At 46.4% G+C, this 19,168-nt stretch overlaps 1 protein-coding gene across 2 annotated transcripts in view; it reads right to left on the reverse strand.

The window, feature by feature from the left end:
- LOC105278788 overlaps nucleotides 1-19,168 on the reverse strand; it is a 157,670-nt gene that overhangs the window by 95,459 nt on the left and 43,043 nt on the right. The gene's annotated exons all lie outside the window — the stretch shown is intronic.

A 19,168-nucleotide genomic window follows, 5' to 3' on the forward strand; every position in this document is an offset into this window, starting at 1 on the left:
GAGGCCTAGTGGAAGCTCTCCATCCCGGTACACGATACCTCCTTTCCAGACGAAGTTTCGGAAAACTTAAGACAGCGCGTGGAAGATGCTTAGAAAAACTCACGAACCGTCTTTTCTAGTTACTCCGAGCAGTCGTCGGTGATTTAGCACTTTGTGAACTCGCACACGCGATCAATACACGAAAAGCCCAGATTAGAACAATAGATACTATAATCTATCGCAGTTAAACTCTCGAATTAAACTTTGTTTTATTTTCAAAAACTAATAGTTTACCACAAGGTATTCAACAATTATTAGTACGTGTTGCTCTGATAGATCACAAATGACTTGATGTGATACAAATCGTGAATCAACGAAAGTGTATTAGGTAAATTTAGATTTGTTGCCATTTGCTTCGGCCCGCATTATTTTATATGCAATTTATACAGTGACAGTTGCACATCACAAGTTCCTCGCATTTTGCCCGAATATGTATGAATTTATTCGTGTATCTACATTTTACAGAGCTTTGCTCACGCATGCATAATCGTACAGGGATCAACTGAGCGTTCTCACGATGCCCGGCGTCTTTTTTGCCCCTAGTATTTGCACATCGTATATTTATGCAAAGCGCACGTCTCCGCGTTTGACAAAGTACAAACCGAACCGCCTCGTATATGCGTTGCACGCACGCACGCACGTAAATGCGTGCACATATATATTTATGCAAAGCGCGCGTCCACGTGTGATAAACTGTAAATCGAACGTACGTCAACCGTGCACGTCGTGCATGAACGTTTACATCCACGGGGTGTTCTAAGCCAAAACTATCATCTATGAATTTCCAACTAATTTTTGCAAATCAGCACTCGCAAGAAGAAAATGCTCGCCGCGAGTTTCCAGGATTCGATGGATTTAAACGTTGCTACGCAATGTTTAAATAATAGTAACAATTTCAACGTCAGCAATGTCATGATAATTGATATCGACCCATCCTACCTCACCACATACGTGATGCACGCGCACTCGTGCATATATGTATGTACTATGTGGCACGTACGCGAATCGCACATATTTTATGGCAGGCATGCACATCGCGGTACCTGTCCGAGTTGATGGTACGTACGTACGTTGACCGTGTGAATTTATAAGGATCCTCCACTGTTCCGCTGCTTCCGCATTCTCGGCCACGGGGGAGATATGAATTTAGATTTACCCCGTGACGACCCATTTTCTTCGGAAGCACTCGTTAGTGGACCGGCATTTATTAACCGGACAATGCTGTCGTCTTTAACGCGCTTACAACCACGCTAATTATTGTTTATGTTCTTTATGGAGAGACCACGTGGGACCTTAATCTCAGTTCTATCGACGAGTCCCCAGAGCAATTTTTCTGATGCCGAGATGTTAAATCTCCGCGCCACGAGCGAGTACCGATTTTTCGCGCGCGGAAAACGTCGACGAGGAGGACGTCGCGTTACTCTTGGGAGCAAAATTAGAATCGGCGACTTCGGGGCACGCACCCCCTCGCTTCCGGCGAGCGAAACGGAAATCGGAGGACAACAGGAACTTCGATCGCCGCCGTTCGAATTTCCGCGCTGCGAGTACGTCGCGCGGATATGCTCGCTCGTTCGCGAGCTGCGCCGTATAAATCAATTTCCGCTGCAAGACAGTTTAATTCCGGTACCCCGCATTTTCGCGTCAGTCATCGGCGTGTACCGCACGTGTCTCGGGAGTAAATCGTGAGTACGTTGCATTAGTATGTGATCTTACGTATGCAAGCGCGCGTACGCCGCCGCTAAAAGAGGAAGCCCGTACGCAAATTCAGGCAAGGGTCGGCGGGTTGAGGAGAGCGGGTCAAGGCGTGCCGATATTAAGAAAAGCGGAAAGACGAGCGTGCTCGCCGAGATGCGCGCCGCCCTTTCTCGTCGCTTCCTTTTCAACCTTTTAACCCGCTTTACAAGCCCGTCGAGAATCCGGGGCTTTTTTCACGGCGCATTTGCCAGGATGAACGGAATTTATATCGGCCGGCTCGCCGTTATGGCAGACGTCAGCCTCCGGAAGCGGAAATTGTAGCGGTGCCCTTCGTGCATGTCGATCGATCGATCGTTCTGCCGATAGATATGTTTCGCGATATGTGTGATCTCGCGAATACGCGTCGCAGAGATGGTCTTCGTTCGGTAATTGACAAAACGTGTAACGGCCCTTTCGACAGAAAAGCGAATTGGCCACGCGATTGAAACTCCGAGTATTTTTTTGGCGAAGATTAACGGATGCACAGTGGGGCATGCATTGTGCACGCGAGCGAGCGTTGTTTGCGCGTCTATGGGATTGCGATTGTGGGATTAATTGAATGGTGGTCATATCAAAGCCACACACGAGAATCGAGGCTGACCTTTTTAATAAATCGTAATTTTCGGAACGTGATGCTACGCGAAACTTCCTGAAATGCAACACTATTTGAGCACAGACCGTACGAGCGGATCGTGATAAAGCGGAAAAAATCTCGCTTGCTATCGCTCATTTATTGCCCCGATATTTCGGTAATAAACCTGGCGCCCAGAGATAAGAGTCTAAACCCCGGAGACTGGGGATGAAGCTCGGAGAGAAAGTAAAGTCTCATTGTAGCCGGCGACGAAATTGCGACGCTGGATTATGACACGAGAATTCGACGTAATCGATTACAAAAATCTACCAAGATCAAACAGTAACCTTTACTGTGATCAAATCTCCAGCAGTTGTAAAATGGCTAATGTTTATTTAACGGTCATTTTTAAATGATTTACAGATATATCACAAGTTGGAAAGCTGATTTCATGTCGGCTGCATTTTCTTGTATCCGTTCCTTCGCAGTTTGCACACGTGAATGCATTATTCGCAAGTTCGTGCGATATAAAATAAAATCTCTGACGGAAAGGCCGCGCGAGGGAGCGGCAAAAAGTCGACGGCGTACGTCTCGGAATACTCATATATTTCAGAGAAGCTCTTATGAATATTACATATTATATGCTTTCTGTCCGCCGTACAAAGGAGAGCCTGTGTACGTCGAGGAGTAGTCGATGCTGTAACAAGACTGGCGGCCAGCCGGAGGGAAGGCGAACGAGAGGAAACGGATTGAACTAAGGGAAAAACGCGGATAGATACAGTAAAGTACACCTACGCGCTGATTTAAATCTCGATATTGAACGTCATAATTTTGAAAAATATCTCGAGTGCAGCCAATCTCGAGTGCCGTACAGAGAAATTGAGTTACATTATCGCATACGATAACATCTGATGTGATACGGGGTACGCGAGGAACGAGAAATATCACCTCATGCATGTCACGTTAACGTCATCTCTGTATAAAAAGATATGAGTGTGTTTAAATAGTGCACGGAAGTTCGATTATATCATATCTCTCGTAACTATCGACGAGAAAATATCGACGCAACGAAAAATCATCAATAATTCCGCTCTCTGTAATAATGTAGCTTGTTACATTATCTTGGCGTCACGTGGAACTTCGTAATTGCGAAGGCGAGCGATACCGGAAGGAAACGCATCTATATCTGGAGTTTAGCAGCGGTCCGTAACGGCGAGCCATCGGAAGAACGCTCGAAATAAACTTCATTCGACGAGGCAAACAGAAATCGTTTTGGCGGGGAAAACGTGGGATCGAGGCGCGCCGACCACGAAAGCGCGAGAAGAAATCGAATGAGAGCGAAAAAACAGTCGCGGAGTGAATCTAATCCGAAAGTCGCAACTTGTTCCGCCAGCAGCTACTTGGACTTTAATCGAGCCATTCTCTTCGAAGAAATATTGTGTGCAATGCGAGAGTACATAGAAAAAGTTCGTCGTGTTCCATTACCGACGATGGACGATGCTTTTATAAAAGATACTTGTTGCGATAAAAGGTAAAAGCGGCCGGCGATTATCTTTGGAATTTCCTGCAATAATTGCGCTTTTTATCTATTGGTGCTAAATGTTCATTAATGATGAAAAAAAAAATTATAATTACATTGGTCTCATTTCATCCGAAATGGCGCGCGGTTCCATATAAAGCAGCCTCATTTCATCGCAATGGATACGAAATTTTTCATTAATCTTCACATCACATGTCTTCTAACAACCATGTTAATAAAATTGGAAACATCGATACAGGCAATAACTAAATTTGACAGTCAACATCAACGCACTAGCGACAGTAGGAACAGTAACCAAAATGAAGTAGCAGCCGAGCTTTCGTCTACTGACACGCTATCAGCTATCGGAGTTAGAATGAAACGGGATAAAAATGGATGCGATACATAGGGGAACACTTATCACTGGGTAAAATCAGTTTTCATCTCACTAATCCATTTCAAAAGCGGACAAACCAGCATCGCGCTACGCACCATGGAAGATCTCGTGCCAGGAACTCACAATGAGAATTCGAAGCACCTGTCGATACCTTAATTAAGCTAGAGACATCGAGAGCTTTAGAGAGGCATAAAAAATCGACGGGCGACTGGAATTAGCAAGACCAGAAGTGATCGTAACGAAAATGTGGCGAAAAAGAGATCGGCGGACTACCCCTTTCCTTACAGTCAGCTGATCGTTACCTGATGCCTCGGAATCGGAGCCTGGCGTGGGGCTAGCATCCACACTGTGCCTAGATCCTTGGCAGCACTCACTGCACTTGCTGCACATCGTCCCCGGGCAATTAAATCGACGTGAATCGTCCGTCAGCTCACTTGTCCTCGATCCCGATGGCGGTCTCGGTTGTCGGCGCTATCACCGCGATTATGGGCGTTATCGCACGCGCGGGGTTCACGGACGATTGTCACCGGTTGGGTCCCGTTTCACCGGCAGTTCGTGATTCTCATTGCGAAGCCGCGAGCGTCGTCTACTGCAATGGGATTTTCTACTTGAGGCTCTTTTACGGGTTATTGGTAGCACCTAGTCCACTTAGCCGCCTTAAGATCTCCAGTCTGACGGCGCGAGTGATCGAAAACGCGTGAAAGTGGATCTAATGAGGTATCTTTCTCGTCTAAATGCCGAACTGCTACGTTCACTCGTTGTCGATTCGGAACTTGCAGCCTCGGAAACGAGAAAGAAAAATCGAGGGAAACGCAAGGCCTTCCGTCGATTAATATACTCCTCGTATCTGTGAAGACATACAGGATTGGTCTCGTTAGAGATTCTCTGCTATAGGTAATCACGCACGAAATGATAATCCAGATACAGGCTTAATTAATAAATGAAGATTGGCGATTCAACGTAATAACGGCTATTAATAACCGCTGATACCTGCGCGAGCGTGAATTCGTAATATTTGACACCCCCGATGACCCCTCTTTAATGAAAGTGAAACACATACAGAGCACCATGTACGCGGCTCTACTAATGGACGAGCTCATGGACGCCATTAACTGGATGAACGCTGCGTGGATACACCGCTGTATGAGAGCACGGGAAGGGTGTAACTCCGCAAAGTGGACTAACGATTGAAAGGGTTCTCCGAGAAGATTCATTCGCGTACACGCGAATCGTGGAGCCGCGGGAACCAGCATCCCGAATAAAAGAGTAATTCGATTGCCGGCGGAATTAGGTCAATGAACAGGTCGCGGAAAAATATTAACGTTCGTGTTCGGTGCATCCGAGGGAAAAGCTCGAAGCATACGCATTCACGAAACACCGAGACGTTGGTGATACATGGAAATATTTCGCGAGTTTCTGACGTAAACTCCTATCACGAATGCCCACTGCTTGTACCAGTTCAATGCGAACAATCGGCTATTATTAATTTTGGATATATCCGCCGGAGAGAGTTTGAGAGAGATCGGATATCGAGGTAGAATTATCAGGGATGGACAATTTGAAACATTCAGCGGTGATGTTATTACGACTGTCGCCGACGATCGTATCATTTCTCTTTACATGACACGCGGTTTAATTACGCAGCGTCGAGTTTCCCGTCTCCTCACGTAAAATCATTTTTCACGCACCACCGCGACTTTAGCAATTAATAATTGCTGTGTTATAATATGTACCGCGTTATCATTTTCACAATTAATAATTCAGGGTTCCCATAAATACTGTGGCATTTGTGAATAGTCAACCGAAATAAACTTGCAACAGTTATAAATTGAACAAGTGATCAAACGCGGAAAGACGGTATAACTGGCAAACAAGCAAGCAGTCGTGCGTCAGTAGATACGGATAATAATTGTCAGACGCAGCACAGAAGCAGAAGCCAGAAAGCGACATGGACACTTTCGTGGGACATGGGAAAATACGAAGAAGAGGAGAGAGAGAATTGCGGACAACGATTATCAATTAATTAATCATCTCTTTTCTGTATTTATATAATATAAGAATAATAATGAATAAATAATCAGTACATTATAGATGAATACTTTGTCGATAATAATTTTCTGTTAGAATTGAAAAACTATCTGGTGGATAAGCGCCCGAGCTTCGAAATCAGAGCAGGCGGCTTTGCTCTCAAAGCGAGGCATAAAGGTCAGGTATTAAAAGCATATGTTGTTGTCGACGGAAAGAATTTAATTCCCTCGCCATGATAATGCTAGCAGGATTATCTTCGCTATGCTGCACTGCAGATTCTATCGTTAAATATCGCGCGTTCATCAGACCAGTCAAGCGCGATCCGGGTTGCTGTTTGAGGATTTTCCATTCGAAAATTACTCGAAACTGTCTTTACACTTCGGTTGAGCGGAACGTTGGCGTGGAGTCTGAGCAGAATTCCAAGCCACCGTCGGAGCATCTTTATTGCTGTGCATTGATATCAATTAAGTTGCGAGTGCTCGCGTTACAGCGAATTACATCGCTGCTCGCGTCTCGAGACATCCATAGCTGTTAATTCGAGCAAAACTTTATGCGAAGTTTAACACATGGATAATCGCATGTCTCACGTTATGCCCGATCACCTCCCTCAAACACGCATCTAATCTCAAAGTTAAAAGAGCGTCCGTAACTTCCTCTACTACTGAAGAGCAGAGAGGCATTAAATGAGAAATTCGATTATGCATGACGTTGTTAGAAACGAAATTTCGAAAATCCCGCAAGGCAAGAGAATTTCCATGATGAGAAAACCTCGAGGGATTTTTATCAACGAGGCTCGCCACTTCCGCTTTATTCACATATAACTCCCGGGGCACAAGCAGTAAAGAGAGAAAATGGGATATGATTCTATTAGTATAAAATCGAATCACAAAGCGGCGCGTGAGCGGAATTTCGGAAAATGATTTTTCCCCATTTCAACAAAAAAAGAAGAACCGAATCGAAGGCAAAAGAAGAAAGAGAAGGGAAACTGGAAAATGTGCCCGGAGCGAGAACGAGTGGCGTATCGGAAAAGCCCGTAGGGGGAGCGTCACGTCAGCGTGTCCGTTTCACGCGCGGTGCCGAACCCCGAATTCCGAACTCCGAACCCGCAACCTGCAACCCCCGAGTCACGAGGGCGTTCACGCGTGCTGTCCGCTCGCTCTGCGGCTTTCCGTTGCACCGCATCGCGTATAAACGATACGCGAGCCGCAGGCGAGGGCGGATAACTGGAGCGACGTAGGGGTGGTTTGCGCGCGCGGGGTCGGTTACTGGGACAAAAATGTACTCGCGCGCGCACAGCCACGTTAGGAGATGGAGGCGCGCGTGCATGCGCGTGTACGCACCCCTGATGCCCCAGTCTCGCCTGGCAACCCCCTGCATGGATCAAATGTATGTATAGGTGCGCGCAGGTTACATCGCTCGCTTTTGAGATCGATCGCATGAGGGAGCGCTCGATCAGCGCATTTTCCGCCTTTTCCGCGCGTTTTCACACGCGAGCGTTCGATGATCGAGTCCGATTCGCGAGAAGGAAGTTGCGAGCTAGTTGGTGATCACAGCGGGATCACGTTACACTTTGCAAAGGGGATTTCGCGAGATGCGAGGAATTAATGGGTGTTGTAACATGATTGATTAGTCGACGCTCGTTATCACCCGGCTCGCAAAGATCGTCCATCCTCCTGTTTAGCGCTAACATAACGAATATGCATGCGGAAAGAGGGTGCGAGAGCATTTGAATATTAGGGCACATTTGAATAATTTACATGATTTACATATTCCCTGTATCTCGCTGTATTCCCAAGGAATGTTTGATGTTTGCCGCGTTTTTGGATGGTAATACATCACGCTTCAGGAAAAGAAAGAAAATTGAGTTGACGCATGCGTCGATTACGCGTCCTTTCCTTGCACGCAACGCTACTCCTGTGCTTGAATCTCTCTTTACATAGTAAGAGTAAAAGCCAGCGCGCTTTTTCGCTAAGTATTAAGTACGGTCACAGGGAGGATTACTTTAAGAAGGTCCGGGAATGGGGTACCAGACGTTTTATATCGAAAGGGTACGGATTAAAGGAGAGTAACTGGCGCGCGCGCGCGTCTAATTACTAGGGGTTCGCGCTTTGAGCGCGCCATTAGGCGAAATCACAGTTTATCCCGCGCGTTTGTCGTATCATTTTGTATGGCCACCTAAAGCGAAAGGCGCTTTGACCGGTTTGGCTAGCAGCAATCGCGTTTACAGTGACACAGCTCAAAGGAACGAGGAACGGGAATCGCGACTGCGCGGACACGCGTCGACGGCGAACGGCACAAGCTGTTTTTTCTCTTTTTTTTCTCAGTCTCCCCTCGTTTTCTCAGCTTCCTCTCCCGGAGTCTCCCTTTCAACCCCCGGTGTCATTTCACTTGGAATCTCTTTAGTTCCCAGTCCATCGTTCGTACGCGCCCTTCATTCCCAGATCCGGCAAATCCCTCATGCATTCTAAGGGCGGCAATACTGTAACTAATACTTCAGTTTTCAGTATTGTGTCTTCGATTTGCGGGCGGCATTTACCAACGTGAATTATTCATTCTAATGATCCGGAGCTGCACGGCGCCTGGGCAAATACGTAAAGAGGACTTTGTGCGCTCGCTCTCCTCTGAAGGGTCTCCTCCACGAACGTCACGGTCCATTTATTTGCTGAATCCTGAATGAGTGTTGGTAGCCATCATGAGCCGTCCCCGCACACTCGACCGAGCAGCATGATGAAAAAGAGATTTACGAGTATCCGGTTCTCGCGGGACTTCACGTGCTGCACTATTATTAAATTAAATAAAGGAAGAAAGAAAACGTGAGACGAAAAAGGAAAGCAGGGCAGGAGACGCACTCAAGAGGAGAGCACGCGAGAGTGCGATGGATCGATGAGACGTCAATGCATCCCCGGAATGGAGCAGGCAACTTCCTGGATATCCAGCCCCATCTATTAGAGCCCGTATAAATGGTCTTAAAAATAAAATCTCCTTTAAATTACCGCCGTCGCCGCCGTCGTCCCCGCCGACCCGTTTGTCCGAGAGTATTTTTAATTACGCTTTGCGGGCGGATCTCTATCGACTTTACACTCGAACAGGCGCGGTAAATAGCCGCGTCGCATTCACCGCGTAGCCCGTGCAACCGCCTTTTACGAGCGAGCGTCTCAGGATTACCCGCGCGATTCCGCGCTCGTCGCCGATTCGCCTTTCCGCTCGATGTTAACGCCGAGGAAGTTGCGCCAGTCGTTCACCAGCGAGAAAACGGTCGATCCGAAAGTCATCTTCGTGTCGCCAGTCGTACCCGCATCTCGTCGTACCCTCTTCCCCATTTCACCATCCATGGTCTGTCCCATATCAAGTGGTTTATCCGTGCGAGCGCGTTTCCACCCCCGCCGCAATATCTGATTTTATGGGATTCCGTTTGCGGGATCGGGGCGAGAGAAGGCCGAGGGGAGTGCGTATTTCATAAACCGACGGCACGCACGGATGTGCATCCGATAGTCTAATATCATCGATTCCGGTTATGCGTGACCGCCGTGGTATTGCTCTGACCTCACATGGCGATTGCGAGATCGACTACTAATTTATTCTATTGGATTGCTCCGAACTGTCGGTTGAATTTTCGAAAGAATTCTACTCAGAGGGTGCTTTCGTTTGTGGAGATAAATTGGTATTATGCATCTTTGTACTTGGGCTTAATCCTCTTTACCGTATCCGCGATGTTGTGATCTTTCAATTTTTATTTAAACCTTGGTATCATTTCTATTCAAATTGTTTGCACTGTAAGTACATTTTATCTAATTCTCTTTCCTTTCTCCGCGTGAGGATATTAAGGACACGATCCGCGCGCAGAACTCAGCTATACAGTTTTATTCTGCGAGCAGAAATAAAGTTTGTCATTACACGAGCGATAATTGAAGTGTTATTACTGCCGTTACGTAACTGCGACGTCGTCGTTTAATCTCGTCACTACTGTAATCACTGTGATTGTGCGAATGAAAATTGAATGCATCGCGCGTCCTTCGTGTTTCCAGCGAGAATGATCGGATCGCGTGCCCGCAGAGAGAACGAAAGCCGATACGGAGATGATAAAAATCCATGAAACGTGTCACGTATGCGTGCGAGCTGCACCCGGGTCAAGAGAACTCACACAGCCACCTCAAATTCAATGTAATTTTGGTCGCGCAGTGGAATCCGAACACGCCACGTGGAGTTTGCCCGCAGACGAGGGTTGAAATTCGTCTCGAAATTGGGTTAAGCACGCATCCATACCGTGCTTCCTACCAGCATCCCTCGGTTCTCGCTCAATCGCGATCGTTATCGACGTTCGTCACTCGAAAAAGTCTAGAAAAGATTTCTTTCTTATTCTGCCGACAAACTACGGAATAAGACACGGTGGAGAAGAAGGGGAGAAGAAACACGATTCGCAGACGCGAATTAAGAGAAAGGAGCGAATGAAGAGAGAATTCCGTCGTTCTGTCAAGCGCTGCACGGTCGCGCAATGAAGCGTAGTTGAATTATTTCTTAAGTGGCGATTAATTACGAGTTCACAGAGGAGAAAAAGATAAAATGCGTCAGCGTTTCCACGGGTCGATGACTTTCGCGTTACGCCTGCCTCCGCTAGTTTGCGAGGGAAAAAGAGTCGCAAAAGAATTTTATTTCCCGAGTATAATAATCCGTTATGTCGCTCCCGCGTAACGAGATCATTTGCGAAATTATTTTCAGTTGCAGATTATCCGATACAGCTGGACGTGCTGCGATTTTAGGTATTGGAGAAATTTTTACGCTTCGCGCTCTCTCGCAATAATAGTTATAATTTAAATTTCTTATTAATTACGAGGTTATCTTGAAATTTCTAACAAAGCACGTGGCGCCACAAAGCTTAAGAGAATATCGTTCAACGTCATACACAGGAGCATTTATATTTTTCTGCTGAAACGAGGGCGATCTTGAGTTATAAAATGTATAATAAAAGTTTATAGAGGCGAGCCGCGTGCCGAAAGGTTAAATAAAGTTCCTATACACACGGATCCGGAAAACGCTCCCCTTCGTGTTATTCCACGATGTTGAGACAAGTCTATTGGCACGCTCGAGCAGCTCACAAAGTGATCCTTTGCCAGCGAACTATTTTACACACGGAAATTTACTCAACGATGGCTGCAACGAGCCGATAAATGAAAAAAGTATGTTTAGAATTGCACGCAGCGATGTATACTTATGAACTATATGCGACGTTGTTTTCGCGTTCCCACCCTGGTTCTCGCAAAAAGTTGGAAGTGCCAGCCAAGTACTTTTCAATTCAATTCGCGGAAGCTTGATTCTCTTTATTCATCATGTATAGCTCCTAAACGCAATTCGTGCGTCCGTCGTCTCGGCGAGTGGCTGTGGTCCTAAAAATATCTGAAAGTAAGTTGCAAGCTACCGCGTATAAAAGAGGTCGAGCTATTTCTTGCGTTAGCATCGATCAAGGGAGCGATCTCAGTCGCGTACCAAGTGGCGCAACGCGCTTGCTAAAGTTCGGTGCACGTCATCGTCGCGCGTTGCTGGTTAACGGAGCAGCACGCTCAACAACAACCGCTGGTAGCGACGAGTCTGATCCCACTGTGAAATTCTAAACTGTCCAAAACGGTTTCCCCCCGAGGCATCGAGCGAGACGACGGCATTTTGAGCTCCTCATCCCCGCGATGTATCGTTCGGAAGATTGGAAAGCGTCTTCCAAGTTTGTCCGATGGAGTGTACCGGTCAGCTCAGGGTTTCCATTTCGTTCAATGATACTCGTCGATCTCGCCCGTCGAACGAGAAAATGGTTTTAAGTGCAACGACGATCTCTCTCTCTCTCTCGCGCTCACTCTATTTATTTATCTTTTTTTATTTATCTATCTATCTCTATCTTTCTTTCCCTTGACCCTTTTATCTTCATTCCTACATAAACGAATCGCATAAGAGCGCCCATTGTTAAACGTCGGCGATTTGAAATTTATAGAGTGGGCACAATTACGATTTTCATTTCCAGGCAAAATTTCATGTTTTGATAATGATAATTCGTTTGTACGAATTATAATTTTAAGGACGCTTTCACAGCGTGGTTTTCACCGTTCGTTTAACTCTTGCATTAATTTTATGAATTTTAATGAAACAATCTCGTAATCCAAGAGATGACTCTGAAGTCAATCTCAACTCAAAAAAAGCTAAAACTTTTTCCAAGTTATTTCAAAATTTCATTGAATAATTCTTTAAAATTTTTCACGCAAAAGTCGTCCGGATGTCGTCCGCAAAAGATGGTTCAGTTTCCGCTAAAGTCTCAAACGAGATAATAATCGTGTAACGCACGCGAGATTACAGACACTTGTTTCAATGTTTGACAAAGTGGATGTCGTTTTGTGGTAGCGTCGATGAGACACGTAATTCGCGCGTGACATACGCGAGGGAATAGAGATGCACCGCGTAAGTGACAAGCGAGAGCAACCACCGGGGATGACACGAGTTTTCCATGCAGATTCCCTCATAAGCTGCAGAATTATTCGCGCGTGTGTGTCACGTGTGCGTGCTGTACAAATAAATGCACGTATATGTGACACGATCGACAACTATCATCACCGGCAAGTTCCAGCGGCGACAAATAACGACAGAGGAAAATAGCCGCTCGGAGGGTGCTTCAAATCTGAATGCTCCGCTTTTTTCTTCGTTACAAATATCTCCAAAAAATCGTTGAACAATTTACGGATCTAGAATAAATAATCCGATCGATTTTATAAAATCATAAATTATGCAGTCGTGAAACTCGCGAAAAAGAATCCATCTATCAAAACCGCCGGATGTGGCGAAATTTGTTAGCGATATTCAAAGTTCTTTCGCACGCGACATCCGACAAAATCTATGTTCCAGATATCATCCGCGTTGTCTGCGAAGACCTCGCAGACCCCGATAAGAAATCTGAGGACGATTCCACCCCCGTCTGATTCGCGCGTGAAGCGGCGCCGGAGAACCGGAACTATCGAGGTCAGGGCGACGCGACGGAAGCACAAAAGATACTCTCGCCGGACAAAGCGATCGACAAATGCTATTCCTTCCACCCCCTCGGAGGAAATAGCATGTCGCGTTCGGCGCGCGGAGCACGCCCTGCGATCCACACTACTAAGTACTAAAGTACGAAAGTACACGCGGCGGCAGTAAGGGGAGGATAAGGGATGCTCTCGCGCGCGGGGTAATTAACGCGCTGGCGGTCGTCGACGTCACCACACGAATTACGCGCGCGGGTGTGTCGTGCTATCTGCAACACGACGCTGCGGGCCCTCTCGTAATTGGAGACGAGGCTTTCGTCGAGCTTAACTTCGTTTCTGCCTCCTTCGCCCTTCCCCACCGTTCCTCCTCGTTTTCACGTCCCTCATTCCATTTTTTTCTCTCTCCCTTTCTCTTTCTCTCCATATCTTGTCCTCTTTCAGTGTTTCTCTCTCTTTGCCTCCGTCTCTCTCCCTCCGGTATACACGTGGTAACGAGATCCCGGAATTAACCCGTCCACCGTGAAACGACCAGCTGGAGAGGATCTCGTTTCGCGTCTTTCTTTCCGCCTCTTCGTTCGGCGCCCTTTTTACCCGCGTGCGTCTAATATCTCACAACTTGACTCGCTTCACCTGCGGGGCAAGCCGCTACATTGCGGTCAGTTATTCTTCCCGAGTTCCTCGGGGTTTCCTCTCGCCGCTGGTGGTGAACACCGGCAAGCGATCAGCGAGAGGATCGTGAGCGCTTTACTTGGTCATATTTAATCTCGGCGTTAGAAAAACGCTCGCGTGCTGTAATACGAGACGTGACGTCGCGGGTACGCATTTCCACATCACAGAATTGAAAACTGCCCAGCGAATTGTCGCATCGCGTATGACGTATTTTTTGTTGCCTTTCCGGTGTGCCACGTACAAACGTATGGAGCGTTGAATTGATTCGATGACGATTCGCGCGTGTCATCGCGAAATATCGGATTATATTTCACGATGCACTTTTCTGTCGCGAGTACACGGAAATGCGTTCAAAAAATAAGGTCGCAGGCAACCGCACCACTTTTTGCGATATTACTGAAAAATGATGCGTTGGTGCGGATCGCACTGGCCAGAGTCAGCCGTATGCACATATTGGGTCATTAAGTATGAAACTTTACAAATAGAACATAAACTTTTGCATTTTTTGGCACATGGACATGATTTATTTTCAATCGAAGTATGCGCCCATGTTATCTACACACTTCTGCCATTTTAGTGGTAGTTGGTCTATGCCTCTACCATAGAAGCCAGGAGTACGGGAATCGATTAAGTCGCGGAAGGCTGTTTCGACTGCCTGTTGAGAATTGAACAATTTTCCCACCAACAAGTTGTCCAAATTCCGGAAGAAGTGATAGTCGGTAAGTGATAGATCTGGTGAACATGGTGGATGACGGAGAGTTTCCAATTCCAACTCCCGTAGCTTTGCCACGGTCAGTCGTGCAGTGTGCGGTCGAGCATTATCATGCAACAGGATTGGCATTGACCGATTGACCAATTTCGGTTGTTTAATAGCAAGTTGTTGCATCATTTCGTCCAGTTGCTTGCAATATACTTCAGCCGTTATCGATATACCAGGTTTCATAAAGTTGTAGTAGATAACACCTGACCTGGACCACCAAACAGTCACCATAAGCTTCTTCTGTGTAATGTTGGGTTTCGCGTGATGTCTCGGTGGTTCATCAGCGTTCAACCACTGATGTGAGCGTTTACGATTGTCGTAGAGTATCCACTTTTCATCGCAGGTCACAATTCGATTCAAAAAAGATCCATTTTTGTGACGGGAAAGCAAAGAAAGGGAAGCCTCTAGACGTTGCGCCTGCTGCGCATCGGTCAATTCGTGCGGGACCCATTTGTCCAACTTCTTTATCTTACCAATTGCAGCTAAATGAACCAATATGGTGGGTATGGAAACATTGAATATCGATGCCAATTCACGTGTACTTTGAGATGGATCGGACTCTACTACGGCTCTCAAGTGATCATTATCCACCTTCGTCTTTGGTCTTCCACGTGGCTCATTAGCGAGGCTGAAATCTCCATCTCTGAAGTTTTTGAACCAATTGCCCACCGTTGCTTTAGTAGTTGAACCTTCACCAAATACAGCGTTAATATTACGAGCTGTCTCCGACACTGTGGTTCCACGGCGGAACTCATATTCATAAATCACACAAATTTTGGACTTTCCATAGTTCTATAAAAAAGAATCGACCAATAAAACTAATGAAGATATTTGAACAAACAAATATGACATTTGAAGAGCGAACATACATCTATCACACTAACCTAACCTGATACTGACGTCTGGCGCCAAATTTGAGATAACAAATGGTAAAGATGGCGCTTTTACATTTGTAAAGTTTCATACTTAATGACCCAATACAATGAGCGATCGGATTCGCGTCAGCTGCGGGTCTGCACGCGTTAATCGTTTCGCGATTCCTCGTCATCGTTAATAATTTCTCGTCGCGCGTAATGAAGCGAGAACTTGGACGTGCTCGTTAAAAATCTTGTTAAAAACTTAATCGACTCTCGACTTTCGATTACACGAATTCGAGCGACGTAACGACGTGCTGCGTCGGCGTCCATGTGATTTTTATCATACGAACGACCAGGTGCAAGTAGCAGAACGTTATGTGGTGGTTCCCGTGGGCGCGGAACGCTCGATTACACGTAGATGGGGCACGTAGCTGGAGTGTAGAATTCAGAGCCGAATGCGAGAGAGAAGAAGAGCTTGCAGGAGCAAAACGAAACTAGACCACTCCGCTTACTGTCTGCCGTTCCTTCCCTCTCGGCGACGCTTCGTTTTTGTCGGCGTGTCGCGTCGGCGGGCCCTTGACGGGCCTACGAGCACTCCATAAGAGATCGTTAACGTCGTCGAGTGTATAAGTGGAACAAAAAGAAAGACAATGGCCCGACCAAGCAATGCCGGAGAAAATCGCGCAGGCAGCTTCGCGATGATGAGCAGGAGCACGAAAGAGATACGTAATTACACGGGCAACGGAGTAACAATGTCCGCGTCATTGTTCGTAAGCAGACAGCTTAGACGAACAAGAGGAACCACCGCATATCCGCCAGGATATTCCTTTATCCGAGAAAATCGAAGAAACACATCGCGATTGGAGAATCACCGGACGTCAATTTTGTAAAACTGTATTTTGTGGAGCATTCAGCCAATGCGCTTTTGCAAACGTGGTTCCTGGTGAGCCGAATATCGCCGGCACGATGCTTCTCGTTTCATGAAATTCGCGGCTGCCGCTTTTTTTACGATCCACAGCTCGCGTTCATCGCGCGACGTTTCAGCCGCGACAAAGCGGATCGTCCTCCTCGCGCCGCGCGGGAAAGCCGCGCGCTTACGATTTCCGTTTTTTCCACGAGACGAGGAACTCGCGAATGAAAAACGCTCGCATTCGCCCAGCCCAGGTTTCCCGGCGAGACGAGGCACCCTTGTTTACGGGCGTTTTGATAAGCGCGTTGATTGCACCGTTAGACGCCGACGTTTTACACTCCCGTGTCGCTGTAACTTTTCACTCGTGGGCGCCCCCATTCATCCGACCGTTTCCACCACTTCGGTTCTCGCATTTCGCTGGGAAAGCAACCAGCGAGGCTGTTTTAAGAGCTTCGCAGGCCCCGCTTTACGAGGCGTAGATTTCCGTGCTTTAGGCGAACCCCGCCAAACACGATAAGTAATATGATTTCAGTAACGAGCAGTAATTAAGGTTGATTTGATAACGATTACGTGGAAGCGACTTTTATCGCGTTATACTTTAAATACCTCAAGTAATTCCTACAATTTATTATAATACCTTTTATTTTTTTTTCTATTAAGAATAGATATGTACGGATAAAATATATTAAACTCGCTGTAATAAACAACGACGACAGAAAAGCACAAGTTACAATGCGTGCGAGCTATTTGCAACGAACGCCTCTCACTCGAAGGCTTGAGGGAAATTTGATTAACACGTGCGCAGATTGCAAAGCGTCACAATAATTATGTCAGCCGAGGCTTACGAGACGTACGGTCAACCGTGCGCTGGGAGTTTAGCAGCGGTTACGTAATTACGGTTAGGCGTAGTTAAAGAGATTCAAGTTAAACAATACCGAAGTGGGTTAAGTGCCTGTTACGGAAATATGCTCTTGCCAGGACGAGGTTGTACATCATACCGCGCCGGCAGGTCCGATCGCGAATTTCCGGCTTCATCAGATGAACAAGCATGATGTATCGTTGAACTTTCCGCACATCGCGCGAATTTCTGCAGCCTCCCCGATATTGCCCCTACGCGATATGTTACGGCAGGAAGTCCGCACCAATTTAATTCATTACATGTAATACTGAAAGAAGCGTTGGATTATTCGAATGCAAATGCATGCAAATGATTGAAAGTACGATGCGCGCGCGTTGAGTCAAACGCGACAAATTATGTAAAATACAACATTATAAAAATCGCTTTTGCAATATTCATCATTAAATCAAATTTGATCAATGCAACGTTGCAACGAAATCGCATTAATTATCGGATCGGTGAAATGTATCATTCACGGGAATTTCGAAAAGAAATATGCCGGTACTAAACATGAGTGTCGCTAATTCAGACGTACACGTAAAAGCTGCGTGTTGCATTGTCGTCGAATTGCAGCAATAAATTAGCGCTTGTCCACTTATCAAAGGATCATATCAGGGAGAGAATCGAGGGCAATCGGGACAAGCATCGACCCCCGGGTCCCGTGGCTGCTTCGAGGGTATAACCAGCGCGTTTTGTGACGATGGATAACATCTGCTCGTGATTATTGACTCGAGGCGATCCCGCTGGCTGACCTGACACGATGCTCTCATGGCGGATAATTGGCGATTAATAGTTCAGTATAATCGGCATCCCTGTTAAATGCGGACCCGAACCTTCCACGTATGCCACTTTCGTAAACTGCCTTTGTTAATCTGTATTCGGTCAACCGGATGCTCTTGCTTTTGCATGCTGCCGCGTATGTTACGCGTCTCTTAATATTCGCTCAACTGATTCGTTATACGATTAATTCCACATTTGTTATTTATTGAGCTCGTTCATTATTCGTTCAGAGGTTCTCCAGTTGGTCATATCGAGCCTAAATAATTGCCCTCGAAAAATCGAGAGCAGCGTCTTCGCGGATTAGTTCAACGCTTTGCAACACGTTATTTATATTTTCGAGAGAGCTTGAAAAATAAATATCTCAAACGAAACTTGTTCGGCTACACGACTACGACAAAGGGTTCATAGTTCTTGATCGCTCTACTGGTCAGTAAGCGGCCCTTAACCCCGATCCGCTCCTGCATCAGCGTTGTCTTCTCTTTGTCGGACGGGTAAACGGAGTAGCGGGCATTTCTGGGGCGTGAACGTGTAAACGAGCGGTTATTCCACTTCCCCGCGAATACGTTGACGGGTCAAGGGCACTCGCGAAGCGATGCACCCCTCCGTTTCTCTGCAGGGTTATTTTTAATTCACAAAAGAGGGGGTGAGAACGTTGTTTCGGAACGACTGCCGACAAATGGACATGCACGGTTGTGCCTGATAAAATTTGAAGTAAAATTTTTTTCAGGCGAAAGCGACCATCCATTGCGGAATTTATTTGAAACTTCAAAAGCCAATACGCGGACAGCTACGAGCCCGAAAATTGAAAATTGAACTTCGGAGTAAAGTCCACTCTAAACTAAATGACGAATGTAGCGTCTCTATAACTGATGTTTCGCTATATCCGTATACGCCGTCAAACGTGCGTTCTAATTGAACGGTGCGAGATTTAATAAGTGGGTAATTAGGCTGCGGAGATGGTCACGGAGCAGTGAAGACTGCGGACGATCAACGATCGATCTAAATTTACTCGTA

This window comes from Ooceraea biroi, chromosome 11 (genome assembly GCF_003672135.1).
Source record: "Ooceraea biroi isolate clonal line C1 chromosome 11, Obir_v5.4, whole genome shotgun sequence".
In the NCBI taxonomy this organism is placed as follows: Eukaryota; Metazoa; Arthropoda; class Insecta; order Hymenoptera; family Formicidae; genus Ooceraea; species Ooceraea biroi.